Source organism: Lampris incognitus, chromosome 14, assembly GCF_029633865.1.
Source record: "Lampris incognitus isolate fLamInc1 chromosome 14, fLamInc1.hap2, whole genome shotgun sequence".
Classification (NCBI taxonomy): domain Eukaryota; kingdom Metazoa; phylum Chordata; class Actinopteri; order Lampriformes; family Lampridae; genus Lampris; species Lampris incognitus.
The window spans coordinates 3,057,343-3,073,281 of record NC_079224.1 but is presented as its reverse complement, the minus strand read 5'-3'; the positions used below and the strand labels follow the sequence as shown (position 1 = coordinate 3,073,281).

Sequence of the window (15,939 nt, the reverse complement as noted above, 5' to 3'; positions counted from 1 at the left end):
ACACACACACACACACACACACACACATATATATATATATATATATTAGTTCAGAGAAATTTTAAAGTTTAGGAAACAACCAGTAATGCAGATCTTCTCAAAAGGCCCCAGCAAACTGCAGAAAAGGGAAGTGTTGACACTGCGGTGTGAAGACAGAGGGTGTGAAAGCTGTCTCACTGCAATGTCCCCAACAAAATCATTCCATACTGGGATGTCTTTGTTGATGACATCAGTTGGGGAAAAAAAGTCTGGACCATACCGTTAAAATACCTTATCATGAATAAAACAAGGGAGGTGACCTACAAACTAGCTGATAGATAAACCCAGCTAAGCGTTATCTTCAGAAAATGAAGGACGACACTGAGACAGTCTGCTCATGTTGAGATCACGCTAGTGAAACCACCTGACATGTATTCTGGACGTGCCCACGTCGTGAAGTTGATCAAGAGATACTTATGTAATGGTGGAGCCAGAACTCGCTGGAGGGACTACATGTCCAATCTGGCCTGGGAAGGCCTTATTGGGATCCCCCAGGAGGAGTTGGAGGGCGTTGCTGGGGAGAGGGATGTCTGCAGTGCCCTACTTAGCTTGCTGCCACCGCGACCCCACCCCGGAGAAGCGGCTGAAGATGAATGAATGAATGAATGAATGAGTTGTTTCTCCTTGCTGTATAGAGATGTACTGCTTGGCTTCTATAATGACCGATACAAGACAAATGACTACTTTCTAATCAACCTCATTCTTTTATTAGTCACATTTGACAATCACACATGTAAATTTAGTAACCACAAGCCTTTATTTGTTGTTTGTGAACATGAGGTCAGGCATTATGTGAAAACTCTTTCAGCTCCCAACAGCAGCGAAGCTGTTCAAGCCCTCAGTATGTCACTACAGACTGTCCAGCTTCTTTACATAGTAGTTTGTAATGTCAGACGTGATACCCCTGGCTCCCATTTCCCATGCTGTAGTTTGCGGTTTCTTTTTCCTTTTCTGTATCTGATGTAGAGTATGGAGTGCTGTGTTGTAGGCAAACAATTCTGTGTATTTTTGTGTCGTTAAAACTTAATTTTGCAATAAAACATTAATCCAATAAGTGGCGTAGTTCATCATCGCATTGGATATCGCTTCTTGAAGAAGAAGAAGAAGAAGAAGAAGAAGAAGATGAAGAAGAAGAAAATTTGTTTTTTTAATCAAGAGTTCAGATGTACAGACACATCCAACAAAGCCTAGGTGAATGTGTCTCGTTATAGAGATGTGGGTCACCACAGTATACTCTAAAACAACAGAGCAGCTAAGAACAGCACATCACGCATGTCAAAGACCATGAGAAGCAAACAAAGGAACAGAAATAGTAGATTAAAAAGAAACACAATAAAATAGGACTATACAATATTCCAGGAGATAAATTACATCAAATTGTTGAAATACAAAGAATAATTTTTGGGCATTTCTGTTTTTCATACATTTTAGAGATTTGGACAAAGTTACTAATTGGGTTTTAAAGGCTGCTGAACGGGGGTGCGTTTTGCAATATTTACATTTGTGTATGAAATATTTTGCCAAAATAATCACATTATTCAAGAGGAATCCTATACTTTTATCCTCCATAAACGGTCCAAATCTGACACTTCCCAGAAGAAGTGGCGGTGGAGCACCAATGCTTGACTTCATCCACACATACAAGTCATAGCAACACTTATAGTAAGCAATGTCACCGTGGAACAATAAATGATCGGTGGGTTCTATGTCTGTCTTGCAGAATTGACAAGAAGCACAGTCTACGTTAAAGTTGAATCATATACATTCACTGGAGGGGTAAATATCATTAAACATCTTGAAGTGGACCTCTTTGGCTTTGGCTTTGGGGGGGGAATGAAATGTACCTTTTTCTAATTTTATGGGCATTCACATGTGAGCACATGTCTAAAATATAATCCCTTCTTAAAGGGTGAGGATAGCGTATCCTCAACAGAGAGTTTCTGATAAAGAGATTACTGCAGGTTCTGTCGTCACATTTTAAGTTGTCAATCATTAAGGGGCGAAGCGTGGGGCTGACAGAGGGGTAGATAAGACACTGTGAGACCATCATCTGGAGCTGTATAGGGACCACACCCATTACCATGTCATAGACCTTTACAGAGGAGGGAAGAAGCAGAAGAAGAAGAAGAAGCAGAAGAAGCAGAAGAAGAAGCAGCAGAAGAAGAAGAAGAAGAAGAAGCAGAAGAAGAAGAAGCAGAAGAAGCAGAAGAAGAAGACGCAGAAGACAAAGAAGGTACGGTAATTTTTATGCTTTCATTGTGAGAATTTGTTAAAGTCAGATGTACATTTAAAAAAAAGGGCTTGAACTTGTTTGGGTTGTTTCCTTTAGCCCCATATGTGACCTCTCGGGAGTCCCGTCAGCCGGCCGTTGGTGGCTGTTCTGTTCTGTTCTGTTCTGTTCTCTACTGTTCTGTACTGTACTGTACTGTTCTGTTCTGTTCTGTTCTGTTAGTCAGCTGTAGCGTTTGAAAGGCGTGTTCACGATCCCTGAGGTCTGTGAAGTCCTGCCGGAGGGACGACGTGTTTACGTGATGACGTGTTTACGGGACGACGTGTTTACGTGATGACGTGTTTACGGGACGACGTGTTTACGTGATGACGTGTTGAGCCGGGGAGAAACACACGTTTAAACGGGACGTTTCAGCCGAACTGAGTATCAACAGCACCCGTCTTATTCTTCGATGTGGGCTTAACATTAGCTGCAGCCCGGCTGTACCACCCCTCCACTGGGACTGCAGAGAAGCCGAGGGTCCTCCGCGTGACCGTTAAGACGCCTTGGAAACGTGTAAAAAGCAACCGTTTTAATTCCCTGCCACCCTGAAGACGTCCTGCAGTTCGGGTAGTCGTGTGGTAGCTTCTCGGTGTAACAGCAGGTGAGGAGAGCCGACGAGGGAGGCGCGTTTAGAAAGGTTGGACATTCGGTTGATATTCACTCAGCCGGCAGAGGGCGTTGTGTGCGGGCGGGCGGGCGGGCGGGGCTGCGGTGTGGGAGATAGCGGGCAGATATCAGGCTGTTCCGGGCGGTCAGCAGACAGGGCTTGTAAGAGGTGGGCGGTCCTGCGTTAAGAGGGTTTCAGGAGGCAGCGTGCAGCATGACTGCTGGACAGCGCAACAACCCTTCCGCACACGTTGCGGCAACATTACTCGCCAGTTTGCTTGTTATTTGTTTTTTCTCCCCAATTGTACCCGGCCAATTACCCCACTCTTCCGAGACGTCCCGGTCTCTGCTCCACCCCCTCTGCCGATTCGGGGAGGGCTGCAGACTACCACATGCCTCCTCCGACACATGTGGAGTCGCCAGCCGCTTCTTTTCACCTGACAGTGAGGAGTTTCACCAGGGGGACGTAGCGCGTGGGAGGATCACGCTATTCCCTCCCCCCCCCCGCACAGGTGCCCCGACCGACCAGAGGAGGCGCTAGTGCAGCGACCAAGACATATACCCACATCCGGCTTCCCACCCGCAGACACAGCCTACTGTGTCTGTAGGGACGCCCGACCAAGCCGGAGGTAACACGGGGATTCGAACCGGCGATCCCCGTGTTGGTTGGTAACGGACAAGGCCGCTACGCCAGCCGGATGCCCACATCACACGTCAATGTTTACATTATAAAGTGAGAAAACATGTTTGGCTTAGAGGTGAGTTAGTGAGTAAGTGTGGAGTGGATTAACAGGGTAAATGCTTGGATGGAGAGTTAAATCAAATAATTAAGGTTCGGAATGAAAAGAGTCCAATTATGGCTTGGACCCACATTGTGACTGTCATCACATGCAGACATGGTGGTGAATATGGCGCACATTAGAAGGTGCACTATTAAGCATGCAGGATCTCTACACCACCCACGTATCCACCCCCTCTCACCCCGCATGCCTGCACACACACACACTGTAGCGTGTGTGTGTGTGTGTGTGTGTGTGTGTGTGTGTGTGTGTATGTGTATGTGTATGTGTGTATTAAGGAGGAATAAGCTAAAATAACCCATCTGTGTCATGTAATTACAGTGTTATTACATGAATTATTATCTGAATTCCATTATTACTTTATCCCATCAGCATCGCATTAATATCACATACGTTCATGTAGTTTCAGAACTACATGCTCAGGTTTTGTAGCTTCTATCACTAAATGGCTCTTATTAAAGCGGTTTAATGTTGGATGATGGAGTCTCAGCACCACTGCTAATAAAACATGGAAGTTGCCCATGACAGCAAAGGATCCAATTAATCCCCGTTCTACTAACATCATCATAGGCTAAGAGCCGAGCCCGTGATGCCAACCCGTCTCTAAGCACTGTAAGAGGATGTGGTGAAAGAACTAAAATCCAGCAGTCACCTTTGTCTGCAGTCAGCAGTAGGTCAGTAGTGACCTTAACTAGAACCGTCTCAGTACTATGACGTGCTCTAAAACCAGACGGGAAACTTAAAAACAGTTAGTGTTCATAAAATAATTCAATTGAAATGAAATTACTCTCTGCAGAACCTTAGATAAAACATGCTATTTGGATATTGGTCTGTAACTGCTTAGGAACAGGGGATCTAAATTGTCTCCGGTTCTGTTCGTGATATTCATGGACAGGATCTCAAGGCGCAGCCAAGGTGAGGAGTGGGTCCGTTTTGGGAACCTCAGAATTGCATCTCTGCTCTTCGCAGATGATGTGGTTTTGTTGCTTCATCAGAACGCGACCTCCAGCACGCACATGGCCGCGATGAGAGTCAGCACCTCCAAGTCTGAGACCGTGGTTCTCTACCGGAAAATGGCGGATTGCTCCCTCCGGGTTGGGGATGAGTTGTTGCCTCAAGTGAAGGAGTTCAATTATCTCGGGGTCTTGTTCACGAGTGAGGGTAGGATGGAGCGGGATATTGACAGGCGGATTGGTGCAGCATCAGTAGTAATGTGGACGTTGTACCGGACCATTGTGGTGAAGAGCGAGCTGAGCTGGGCTGAGCTGAACTCTCAATTTACCAGCCAGTCTTCGTTCCAACCCTCACCTATGGTTATGAACTTTGGGTAGTGAACGAAACGGTGAGATCACTGTGCGCATGACTGAGGGCGTTACTGTGGGCATGACTGAGGGCGTTACTGTGGGCATGACTGAGGGCGTTACTGTGGGCATGACTGAGGGCGTTACTGTGGGCATGACTGAGGGCGTTACTGTGGACATGACTGAGGGCGTTACTGTGGGCATGACTGAGAGCGTGGCTGTGGACATGACTGAGGGCGTTACTGTGGACATGACTGAGGGCGTTACTGTGGACATGACTGAGGGCGTTACTGTGGACATGACTGAGGGCGTTACTGTGGGCATGACTGAGGGCGTTACTGTGGGCATGACTGAGAGCGTGGCTGTGGGCATGACTGAGGGCGTTACTGTGGACATGACTGAGGGCGTTACTGTGGACATGACTGAGGGCGTTACTGTGGGCATGACTGAGGGCGTTACTGTGGGCATGACTGATAGCGTGGCTGTGGACATGACTGAGGGCGTGGCTGTGGGCATGACTGAGGGCGTTACTGTGGACATGACTGAGGGCGTTACTGTCGGCATGACTGAGGGCGTTACTGTGGACATGACTGAGGGCGTTACTGTGGACATGACTGAGGGTGTGACTGAGGGTGTTACTGTGGGCATGGCTGAGGGCGTGACTGTGGGTGTGACTGTGGGCGTGACTGAGGGTGTGACGGAGGGCGTGACTGTGGGCGTGGCGGAAGGCGTTACTGTGGGCGTGACTGAGGGTGTTACTGTGGGCATGGCTGAGGGCGTGGCTGGGCGTGACTGAGAGTATGACTGTGGGCATGACTGAGAACGTGGCTGTGGGCATGACTGAGGGCGTTACTGTGGGCATGACTGAGAGCGTGGCTGTGGACATGACTGAGGGCGCTACTGTGGGCATGACTGAGAGCGTGGCTGTGGGCATGACTGAGGGCGTTACTGTGGGCATGACTGAGGGCGTTACTGTGGGCATGACTGAGGGCGTTACTGTGGGCATGACTGAGAGCGTGGCTGTGGGCATGACTGAGGGCGTTACTGTGGGCATGACTGAGAGCGTGGCTGTGGACATGACTGAGGGCGTTACTGTGGGCATGACTGAGGGCGTTACTGTGGACATGACTGAGGGCGTTACTGTGGGCATGACTGAGGGCGTTACTGTGGACATGACTGAGGGTGTGACTGAGGGTGTTACTGTGGGCATGACTGAGAGTGTGGCTGTGGACATGACTGAGGGCGTTACTGTGGACATGACTGAGGGCGTTACTGTGGGCATGACTGAGGGCGTTACTGTGGGCATGACTGAGGGCGTTACTGTGGGCATGACTGAGGGCGTTACTGTGGGCATGACTGAGGGCGTTACTGTGGGCATGACTGAGGGCGTTACTGTGGGCATGACTGAGGGCGTTACTGTGGGCATGACTGAGGGCGTTACTGTGGACATGACTGAGGGCGTTACTGTGGGCATGACTGAGAGCGTGGCTGTGGACATGACTGAGGGCGTTACTGTGGGCATGACTGAGGGCGTTACTGTGGGCATGACTGAGGGCGTTACTGTGGACATGACTGAGGGCGTTACTGTGGGCATGACTGAGGGCGTTACTGTGGCCATGACTGAGAGCGTGGCTGTGGACATGACTGAGGGCATGACTGAGGGCGTTACTGTGGGCATGGCTGAGAGCGTGACTGAGGGCGTGACTGAGGGCGTGACTGTGGGCGTGACTGAGGGTTTGACTGTGGGCGTGACTGAGGGTGTTACTGTGGGCATGGCTGAGGGCGTGACTGGGCGTGACTGAGGGTGTGACTGTGGGCATGACTGAGAGAGTGGCTGTGGGCATGACTGAGGGCGTTACTGTGGGCATGACTGAGAGCGTGGCTGTGGACATGACTGAGGGCGTTACTGTGGGCATGACTGAGGGCGTTACTGTGGGCGTGACTGAGGGCGTTAATGTGGGCATGACTGAGGGTGTGACTGAGGGTGCTACTGTGGGCGTGGCTGAGGGCGTGACTGAGGGTGTGACTCTGGGCATGACTGAGAGCGTGGCTGTGGGCATGACTGAGGGCGTTACTGTGGGCATGACTGAGAGCGTGGCTGTGGACATGACTGAGGGCGTTACTGTGGGCATGACTGAGAGCGTGGCTGTGGACATGACTGAGGGCTGTACTGTGGGCATGACTGAGGGCGTTACTGTGGACATGACTGAGGGCGTTACTGTGGGCATGACTGAGGGCGTTACTGTGGGCGTGACTGAGGGTGTTACTGTGGGCATGGCTGAGGGCGTGACTATGGGCATGACTGAGAGCGTGGCTGTGGACATGACTGAGGGCGTTACTGTGGGCATGACTGAGGGCGTTACTGTGGGCATGACTGAGGGCGTTACTGTGGACATGACTGAGGGCGTTACTGTGGGCATGACTGAGGGCGTTACTGTGGCCATGACTGAGAGCGTGGCTGTGGACATGACTGAGGGCATGACTGAGGGCGTTACTGTGGGCATGACTGAGGGCGTTACTGTGGGCATGACTGAGGGCGTTACTGTGGACATGACTGAGGGCGTTAATGTGGGCATGACTGAGGGTGTGACTGAGGGTGTTACTGTGGGCATGGCTGAGAGCGTGACTGAGGGCGTGACTGTGGGCGTGACTGAGGGTGTGACTGTGGGCGTGACTGAGGGTGTTACTGTGGGCATGGCTGAGGGCGTGACTGGGCGTGACTGAGGGTGTGACTGTGGGCATGACTGAGAGAGTGGCTGTGGGCATGACTGAGGGCGTTACTGTGGGCATGACTGAGAGCGTGGCTGTGGACATGACTGAGGGCGTTACTGTGGGCATGACTGAGGGCGTTACTGTGGGCGTGACTGAGGGCGTTAATGTGGGCATGACTGAGGGTGTGACTGAGGGTGCTACTGTGGGCGTGGCTGAGGGCGTGACTGAGGGTGTGACTCTGGGCATGACTGAGAGCGTGGCTGTGGGCATGACTGAGGGCGTTACTGTGGGCATGACTGAGAGCGTGGCTGTGGACATGACTGAGGGCGTTACTGTGGGCATGACTGAGAGCGTGGCTGTGGACATGACTGAGGGCTGTACTGTGGGCATGACTCTGGGCGTTACTGTGGACATGACTGAGGGCGTTACTGTGGGCATGACTGAGGGCGTTACTGTGGGCGTGACTGAGGGTGTTACTGTGGGCATGGCTGAGGGCGTGACTGTGGGCGTAACTGAGGGTGTTACTGTGGGCATGGCTGAGGGCGTGACTGGGCGTGACTGGGTGTGACTGTGGGTGTGACTGTGGGCGTGACTGAGGGCGTGACGGAGGGCGTGGTGGAGGGTGTGACTGTGGGCGTGACTGAGGGTGCTACTGTGGGCATGGCTGAGGGCGTGACTGAGGGTGTGACTGTGGGCATGACTGAGAGCGTGGCTGTGGGCATGACTGAGGGCGTTACTGTGGGCATGACTGAGAGCGTGGCTGTGGACATGACTGAGGGCGATACTGTGGGCATGACTGAGAGCGTGGCTGTGGGCATGACAGGGCGTTACTGTGGGCGTCACTAAGAGCGTGACTGCGGGCGTTAATGTGGGCATGAGTGAGTGTGTGACTGAGGGTGTTAATGTGGGCATGGCTGAGGGCGTGAATGCGGGCGTGACTGAGGGCGTGACTGTGGGCGTGGCTGAGGGTGTGACTGTGGGCGTGACTGAGGGTGTTACTGTGGGCATGGCTGAGGGCGTGACTGGGCGTGACTGAGGGTGTGACTGGGCGTTACTGAGGGCGTGACTGTGGGCGTGACTGAGGGCGTGACTGTGGGCGTGACTCTGGGTGTGACTGTGGGCATGACTGAGGGTGTGACCGTGGGCGTGAATGAGGGCGTGACTGTGGGCGTGACTGAGGGCGTTACTGTGGGCGTGACGGAGGGCGTGGTGGAGGGTGTGACTGTGGGCATGACTGAGAGCGTGGCTGTGGGCATGACTGAGGGCGTTACTGTGGGCATGACTGAGAGCGTGGCTGTGGACATGACTGAGGGCGTTACTGTGGGCATGACTGAGAGCGTGGCTGTGGGCATGACTGAGGGCGTTACTGTGGGCATGACTGAGAGCGTGGCTGTGGACATGACTGAGGGCGTTACTGTGGGCATGACTGAGGGCGTTACTGTGGGCATGACTGAGAGCGTGGTTGTGGGCATGACAGGGCGTTACTGTGGGCGTCACTGAGAGCGTGACTGCGGGCGTTAATGTGGGCATGAGTGAGTGTGTGACTGAGGGTGTTACTGTGGGCATGGCTGAGGGCGTGACTGCGGGCGTGACTGAGGGCGTGACTGTGGGCGTGGCTGGAGGTGTGACTGTGGGCGTGACTGAGGGTGTTACTGTGGGCATGGCTGAGGGCTTGACTGGGCGTGACTGAGGGTGTGACTGTGGGCGTGACTGAGGGCGTGACTGTGGGCGTGACTGAGAATGTTACTGTGGGCGTGACTGTGGGTGTGACTGTGGGCATGGCTGAGGGTGTGACCGTGGGCGTGAATGAGGGCGTGACTGTGGGCGTGACTGTGGGTGTGACTGGGCATGGCTGAGGCTGTAACTGTAGGCGTGACTGAGGGTGTAACTGTGGGCGTGACTGAGGGTGTGACTGAGGGTGTTACTGTGGGCATGGCTGAGGGTGTGACCGTGGGCGTCACTGAGAGCGGGATTGTAGGCGTGACTGAGGGCGTTAATGTGGGCATGACTGAGGGTGTGACTGAGGGTGTTACTGTGGGCATGGCTGAGGCCGTGACTGCGGGCGTGACTGAGGGCGTGACTGTGGGCGTGACTGAGGGTGTGACTGTGGGCGTGACTGAGGGTGTTACTGTGGGCATGGCTGAGGGCGTGACTGGGCTTGACTGAGCGTGTGACTGTGGGTGTGACTGAGGGCGTTACTGTGGGCGTCACTGAGAGCGTGATTGTAGGCGTGACTGAGGGCGTTAATGTGGGCATGACTGAGGGTGTGACTGAGGGTGTTACTGTGGGCATGGCTGAGGGCGTGACTGCGGGCGTGACTGAGGGCGTGACTGTGGGCGTGACTGAGGGTGTGACTGTGGGCGTGACTGAGGGTGTTACTGTGGGCATGGCTGAGGGCGTGACTGGGCTTGACTGAGCGTGTGACTGTGGGCGTGACTGAGGGCGTTACTGTGGGCGTGACGGAGGGCGTGGTGGAGGGTGTGACTGTGGGCGTGACTGAGGGTGTTACTGTGGGCATGGCTGAGGGCGTGACGGCGTGACTGAGGATGTGACTGTGGGCATGACTGAGAGCGTGGCTGTTGGCATGACTGAGGGCGTTACTGTGGGCATGACTGAGAGCGTGGCTGTGGACATGACTGAGGGCGTTACTGTGGGCATGACTGAGGGCGTTACTGTGGGCATGACTGAGGGCGTTACTGTGGGCGTGACTGAGGGCGTTAATGTGGGCATGACTGAGGGTGTGACTGAGGGTGCTACTGTGGGCATGGCTGAGGGCGTGACTGAGGGTGTGACTGTGGGCATGACTGAGAGCGTGGCTGTGGGCATGACTGAGGGCGTTACTGTGGGCATGACTGAGAGCGTGGCTGTGGACATGACTGAGGGCGTTACTGTGGGCATGACTGAGAGCGTGGCTGTGGACATGACTGAGGGCGTTACTGTGGGCATGACTGAGGGCGTTACTGTGGACATGACTGAGGGCGTTACTGTGGGCGTGACTGAGGGTGTTACTGTGGGCGTCACTGAGAGCGTGATTGTAGGCGTGACTGAGGGCGTTAATGTGGGCATGACTGAGGGTGTGACTGAGGGTGTTACTGTGGGCATGGCTGAGGGCGTGACTGCGGGCGTGACTGAGGGCGTGACTGTGGGCGTGACTGAGGGTGTGACTGTGGGCGTGACTGAGGGTGTTACTGTGGGCATGGCTGAGGGCGTGACTGGGCTTGACTGAGCGTGTGACTGTGGGTGTGACTGAGGGCGTTACTGTGGGCGTGACGGAGGGCGTGGTGGAGGGTGTGACTGTGGGCGTGACTGAGGGTGTTACTGTGGGCATGGCTCAGGGCGTGACGGCGTGACTGAGGGTGTGACTGTGGGCATGACTGAGAGCGTGGCTGTGGGCATGACGGAGGGCGTTACTGTGGGCATGACTGAGAGCGTGGCTGTGGACATGACTGAGGGCGTTACTGTGGGCATGACTGAGGGCGTTACTGTGGGCATGACTGAGGGTGTTACTGTGGGCATGACTGAGGGCGTTACTGTGGGCGTGATTGAGGGCGTTAATGTGGGCATGACTGAGGGTGTGACTGAGGGTGCTACTGTGGGCATGGCTGAGGGCGTGACTGAGGGTGTGACTGTGGGCATGACTGAGAGCGTGGCTGTGGGCATGACTGAGGGCGTTACTGTGGGCATGACTGAGAGCGTGGCTGTGGACATGACTGAGGGCGTTACTGTGGGCATGACAGAGCGTGGCTGTGGACATGACTGAGGGCGTTACTGTGGGCATGACTGAGGGCGTTACTGTGGACATGACTGAGGGCGTTACTGTGGGCGTGACTGAGGGTGTTACTGTGGGCATGGCTGAGGGCGTGAATGTGGGCGTGACTGAGGGTGTTACTGTGGGCATGGCTGAGGGCGTGACTGGGCGTGACTGGGCGTGACTGAGGGTGTGACTGAGGGCGTGACGGAGGGCGTGGCGGAGGGTGTGACTGTGGGCGTGACTGAGGGTGCTACTGTGGGCATGGCTGAGGGCGTGACTGAGGGTGTGACTGTGGGCATGACTGAGAGCGTGGCTGTGGGCATGACTGAGGGCGTTACTGTGGGCATGACTGAGAGCGTGGCTGTGGACATGACTGAGGGCGTTACTGTGGGCATGACTGAGAGCGTGGCTGTGGGCATGACAGGGCGTTACTGTGGGCGTCACTAAGAGCGTGACTGCGGGCGTTAATGTGGGCATGAGTGAGTGTGTGACTGAGGGTGTTAATGTGGGCATGGCTGAGGGCGTGGATGCGGGCGTGACTGAGGGCGTGACTGTGGGCGTGACTGTGGGTGTGACTCTGGGCATGACTGAGGGTGTGACCGTGGGCGTGAATGAGGGCGTGACTGTGGGCGTGACTGAGGGCGTTACTGTGGGCGTGACGGAGGGCGTGGCGGAGGGTGTGACTGTGGGCGTGACTGAGGGTGTTACTGTGGGCATGGCTGAGGGCGTGACTGGGCGTGACTGAGGGTCTGACTCTGGGCATGACTGAGAGCGTGGCTGTGGGCATGACTGAGGGCGTTACTGTGGGCATAACTGAGAGCGTGGCTGTGGACATGACTGAGGGCGTTACTGTGGGCATGACTGAGGGCGATACTGTGGGCATGACTGAGGGCGTGGCTGTGGACATGACTGAGGGCGTTACTGTGGGCATGACTGAGGGCGTTACTGTGGGCATGACTGAGAGCGTGGCTGTGGACATGACTGAGGGCGTTACTGTGGGCATGACTGAGGGCGTTACTGTGGGCATGACTGAGAGCGTGGCTGTGGGCATGACAGGGCGTTACTGTGGGCGTCACTGAGAGCGTGACTGCGGGCGTTAATGTGGGCATGAGTGAGTGTGTGACTGAGGGTGTTACTGTGGGCATGGCTGAGGGCGTGACTGCGGGCGTGACTGAGGGCGTGACTGTGGGCGTGGCTGAGGGTGTGACTGTGGGCGTGACTGAGGGTGTTACTGTGGGCATGGCTGAGGGCTTGACTGGGCGTGACTGAGGGTGTGACTGTGGGCGTGGCTGAGGGCGTGACTGAGGGCGTTACTGTGGGCGTGACTGTGGGTGTGACTGTGGGCATGGCTGAGGGTGTGACCGTGGGCGTGAATGAGGGCGTGACTGTGGGCGTGACTGTGGGTGTGACTGGGCATGGCTGAGGCTGTGACTGTAGGCGTGACTGAGGGTGTAACTGTGGGCGTGACTGAGGGTGTAACTGTGGGCATGACTGAGGGCGTTAGTGTGGGCGTCACTGAGAGCGTGATTGTAGGCGTGACTGAGGGCGTTAATGTGGGCATGACTGAGGGTGTGACTGAGGGTGTTACTGTGGGCATGGCTGAGGGCGTGACTGAGGGCGTGACTGGGCGTGACTGAGGGTGTGACTGTGGGCGTGACTGAGGGTGTTACTGTGGGCATGGCTGAGGGCGTGACTGGGCTTGACTGAGCGTGTGACTGTGGGTGTGACTGAGGGCGTTAATGTGGGCGTGACGGAGGGCGTGGTGGAGGGTGTGACTGTGGGCGTGACTGAGGGTGTTACTGTGGGCATGGCTGAGGGCGTGACGGCGTGACTGAGGGTGTGACTGTGGGCATGACTGAGAGCGTGGCTGTGGGCATGACTGAGGGCGTTATTGTGGGCATGACTGAGAGCGTGGCTGTTGACATGACTGAGGGCGTTACTGTGGGCATGACTGAGGGCGTTACTGTGGGCATGACTGAGGGCGATACTGTGGGCATGACTGAGGGCGTTACTGTGGGCATGACTGAGGGCGTTATTGTGGGCATGACTGAGAGCGTGGCTGTTGACATGACTGAGAGCGTGGCTGTTGACATGACTGAGGGCGTTACTGTGGGCATGACTGAGGGCGTTACTGTGGGCATGACTGAGGGCGTTATTGTGGGCATGACTGAGAGCGTGGCTGTTGACATGACTGAGGGCGTTACTGTGGGCATGACTGAGGGCGTTACTGTGGGCATGACTCAGGGCGTTACTGTGGGCATGACTGAGGGCTTGACTGGGCGTGACTGGGCGTGACTGAGGGTGTGACTGTGGGCGTGACTGAGGGTTTGACTGTGGGCATGACTGAGAGCGTGGCTGTGGGCATGACTGAGGGCGTTACTGTGGGCATGACTGAGAGCGTGGCTGTGGACATGACTGAGGGCGTTACTGTGGGCATGACTGAGAGCGTGGCTGTGGGCATGACAGGGCGTTACTGTGGGCGTCACTAAGAGCGTGACTGCGGGCGTTAATGTGGGCATGAGTGAGTGTGTGACTGAGGGTGTTAATGTGGGCATGACTGAGGGTGTGACCGTGGGCGTGAATGAGGGCGTGACTGTGGGCGTGACTGAGGGCGTTACTGTGGGCGTGACGGAGGGCGTGACGGAGGGTGTGACTGTGGGCGTGACTGAGGGTGTTACTGTGGGCATGGCTGAGGGCGTGACTGGGCGTGACTGAGGGTCTGACTCTGGGCATGACTGAGAGCGTGGCTGTGGGCATGACTGAGGGCGTTACTGTGGGCATGACTGAGAGCGTGGCTGTGGGCATGACTGAGGGCGTTACTGTGGGCATGACTGAGAGCGTGGCTGTGGACATGACTGAGGGCGTTACTGTGGGCATGACTGAGGGCGTTACTGTGGGCATGACTGAGAGCGTGGCTGTGGGCATGACAGGGCGTTACTGTGGGCGTCACTGAGAGCGTGACTGCGGGCGTTAATGTGGGCATGAGTGAGTGTGTGACTGAGGGTGTTACTGTGGGCATGGCTGAGGGCGTGACTGCGGGCGTGACTGAGGGCGTGACTGTGGGCGTGGCTGAGGGTGTGACTGGGCGTGACTGAGGGTGTTACTGTGGGCATGGCTGAGGGCTTGACTGGGCGTGACTGAGGGTGTGACTGTGGGCGTGACTGAGGGTGTGACTGAGGGCGTTACTGTGGGCGTGACTGTGGGTGTGACTGTGGGCATGGCTGAGGGTGTGACCGTGGGCGTGAATGAGGGCGTGACTGTGGGCGTGACTGTGGGTGTGACTGGGCATGGCTGAGGCTGTGACTGTAGGCGTGACTGAGGGTGTAACTGTGGGCATGACTGAGGGCGTTAGTGTGGGCGTCACTGAGAGCGTGATTGTAGGCGTGACTGAGGGCGTTAATGTGGGCATGACTGAGGGTGTGACTGAGGGTGTTACTGTGGGCATGGCTGAGGGCGTGACTGCGGGCGTGACTGAGGGCGTGACTGGGCGTGACTGAGGGTGTGACTGTGGGCGTGACTGAGGGTGTTACTGTGGGCATGGCTGAGGGCGTGACTGGGCTTGACTGAGCGTGTGACTGTGGGTGTGACTGAGGGCATTACTCTGGGCGTCACTGAGAGCGTGATTGTAGGCGTGACTGAGGGCGTTAATGTGGGCATGACTGAGGGTGTGACTGAGGGTGTTACTGTGGGCATGGCTCAGGGCGTGACTGCGGGCGTGACTGAGGGCGTGACTGTGGGCGTGACTGAGGGTGTGACTGTGGGCGTGACTGAGGGTGTTACTGTGGGCATGGCTGAGGGCGTGACTGGGCTTGACTGAGCGTGTGACTGTGGGTGTGACTGAGGGCGTTAATGTGGGCGTGACGGAGGGCGTGGTGGAGGGTGTGACTGTGGGCGTGACTGAGGGTGTTACTGTGGGCATGGCTGAGGGCGTGACGGCGTGACTGAGGGTGTGACTGTGGGCATGACTGAGAGCGTGGCTGTGGGCATGACTGAGGGCGTTATTGTGGGCATGACTGAGAGCGTGGCTGTGGACATGACTGAGGGCGTTACTGTGGGCATGACTGAGGGCGTTACTGTGGGCATGACTGAGGGCGTTACTGTGGGCATGACTGAGGGCGTTACTGTGGACATGACTGAGGGCGTTACTGTGGACATGACTGAGGGCGTTACTGTGGACATGACTGATGGCGTTACTGTGGACATGACTGAGGGCGTTACTGTGGGCATGACTGAGGGCGTTACTGTGGGCATGACTGAGAGCGTGGCTGTGGACATGACTGAGGGCGTTACTGTGGACATGACTGAGGGCGTTACTGTGGGCATGACTGAGGGCGTTACTGTGGGCATGACTGAGAGCGTGGCTGTGGACATGACTGAGGGCGTGGCTGTGGGCATGACTGAGGGCGTTACTGTGGACATGACTGAGGGCGTTACTGTGGGCATGACTGAGGGCGTTAC

At 55.6% G+C, this 15,939-nt stretch overlaps 1 protein-coding gene across 1 annotated transcript in view; it reads left to right on the top strand.

Moving 5' to 3' along the window:
• Positions 1-2,732: 2,732 nt before the first annotated feature.
• Positions 2,733-15,939, top strand: part of blvra (biliverdin reductase A) — an 84,754-nt gene continuing 71,547 nt past the window's right edge. The window contains exon 1 of the mRNA XM_056293174.1: positions 2,733-2,912. The gene's annotated coding sequence lies outside the window, so the exon portion shown is untranslated. The remainder of the gene's footprint in view (positions 2,913-15,939) is intronic.